The sequence below is a fragment of the Habropoda laboriosa genome, unplaced genomic scaffold (genome assembly GCF_001263275.1).
Source record: "Habropoda laboriosa isolate 0110345459 unplaced genomic scaffold, ASM126327v1 scaffold99, whole genome shotgun sequence".
Classification (NCBI taxonomy): Eukaryota; Metazoa; Arthropoda; class Insecta; order Hymenoptera; family Apidae; genus Habropoda; species Habropoda laboriosa.
In genome coordinates, this window is record NW_017100239.1 from 248,554 (window position 1) to 251,128 (window position 2,575).

Consider the following 2,575-nt stretch of genomic DNA (forward strand, 5'->3'; position numbering starts at 1 on the left):
CCCCTGATTCAGAGTTGCCTTCTACCTGTTCTCTTCTGTCTACGTAATTGTCCGGGTTTTGCGCCCACCCTAAAACCCATTGTAAACCTCGACGACCAGAACAAACCTTCCTCAGATCTGTTAGGTTCTCCTCCTCCACCTCTTGTGTTAGCGAACGATACGCGCAGCTGGGCCTCGTCGAGGTTCCCTAGAAAAGGGGAAAACGTGGATGGATGGGAAGACTGCGCGAGAAATTGCCTTTATCGTTTACGACTATGAAACACGATACTATCGGACGGTGCGAAACCAGCACGTCGATGCGCTCTCGCCGGTTGGCAGAGAGGCGCGTGATCGTGTGTGTACTCACGGCCGAGCGGTGCTTTGCTCTAAAGATTACGAGCCGCGACATCTGGCGCCACATGCTCGTTTAAAGGCTGTCGCGTGTACACGTTACACACGCGTAATCCAACGATGGCTTCGAACCGCTCGCGAATTTCCAATCGTTTACGCTCCTCCTTACGATACTTTCTCAGGCCGAGTACCACGGAGAGAAAAAGGGGGAGACCTGGTCCGTTTCTGTTCCATGTATGTAGAGAGTGGGAAAGAACGGAAACGCGGTGGATCGATCGAACGGGTGAATCGAGGAACGGGATGAAAGGTTGCGTTGGCAAGGCCGGGGGGAGATGCGCGACGTCGCGGCGCCAGCATTTTCGTTTCGCACGGTTCAGCTGAATTTCCGTACGCTCGATTTCTCGCTGCTCTCACCTCCTTTTCCGACCGCGCATCTTCTTCCGACCGTTCTAATTTCGTGGCCGACACGTGCCCGGATGGAAACAGATGTACCTCGGCAGCGTTGTATAAATACACATCGGTGCTCGGCTAACTGGGCGGCCGAGTATCCCCGACGGGGCTCTGCAAGAGTCGACAACCGTACCTCTGAATCGATATAAAGTTACCGGTACGACTGGCGCCAGCGTGACTGTGCGATTCCAGCTACTTGGATCGCGTCGCGTCGCGTCCACTTTCTTCCACTCTCCTCCATTCGCCTCGCCGCGCCTCGCGGCCTGGTTCACACCCGTTCTCGGCAGCCGCGTACCAGACTCTTTTCTTCAACAAACCTTCCAGTTATACGGATAATAACAAGTGCTTTCCAACGTGACATTTTTTTTTCAGAAAAAAAATAGCGAAGGAGGAGGTGGCAGCACGGTGGTGATTAAGTGCTTATTCACGTGCTTGCGGCGTGGGCACGCTTCACTCGTCTGAACCGAAGCAACTTTACGCCTACTCTCTCTTATCGCGCTCCTCTCCTTTTCCCGTTGCTGTCGAACAACGAAAACTCGGCGGCCGGGGGCCGGGGGCCGGCGACTCTCCTTTTTTTCGGCTAGGCGGAGCGCGGAAGAAGCGGGGGACGGTGTTGGGGCGCAGATGCGCGGCCATCGTTATCGGAAGTCTTAATTGGTTTCCGAGTCGAGCGGCGCACGTTGTTCGTGCGCGATAAATTTTGCGCTTTTTTCTCCAAGGCGAACGGGAGGCAAACGGGAGGCAAACGGGAGGCGCTTTAAAATTGCGACTGGCGAACGGGGAGCAGGTGATCGCGAAAGGACGCCCGGGCCGGGCCGGGCCGCGCGACACTGCGAGCGTGTCAGGTGCTGTTGCGGTAACGCGAAATTCCTCTGATTGGACGAATTGACGCGTAGATCACGCTTTTGCATTTATCGGAGAGCAGACGCAGCGAGAAAATTTGCGGAGAGGAGCGTTGAATTGGTTCTCGAGCCGCGTGTCGGCCGCTCTTAAGCTGGTTATCGCGGCCCGATCTGAACAAGGAGGAGGAGGAGGGACTGCCGTCCGGCGCGTCAGGTGCAAATTTTGACCGAGCCTGAACGCAACCGACGTTCCACGTAGCGAGGAAATTTCAAAGACGAGCGCGTTACACAGGTGGACAGGTGGACGCGACCGGGCCGGGCAAGTGTATATGTACCCCGAAACCGGAAGGTGTTGAAGCACGCGAGCAGCGCACGTTTTATTTCTCGGTGATTATTATTATTCCTTTGTCGCGGTAATTCTCTCGGAACGCGTCTCGCCCGCCGCGCCGTTCGACTGTTGACCGCGCGTGGGTCGGAGGCGACGTGGGCGATTTCCGCAGGGAACGCGACGCCTCGTTCGCTGATTATGTTCCCGTATACGCGGGCAATCGATGTCACGAAGCAAATCCGCCGGTCTCCTCGAACAGGGAGGAGCGAGAAGAGGAGAAGAAGAAGTGCTCGCGTGACGGTGGCGTGTGCCCGCGGGGGCGCGTTCGATTTCGAGTTCCTCGAATCGCGCGTGCTGGCATGAGCGGAGAGACCGTTTTACCACGCTCGCTGGACCGCCGTCGGCTAACTTCGACTCGGATGCACGGTTTAAACGTGGGCGGATCGGCCGACCGGTCAGCCGCCCCGGGTGTTTCTCACCCGCATACCACGCATACGTGCCGCTCATCTTCCCTTTTCTCTTCTTTCCTCTTCCCGATCTCTCTTCCGTCCACGCTACCGGCTACCTCTCTTCATCGACATTTCACCGATCCCTTTCTCGCCATTCGCTTCTGCACTTACTTCTT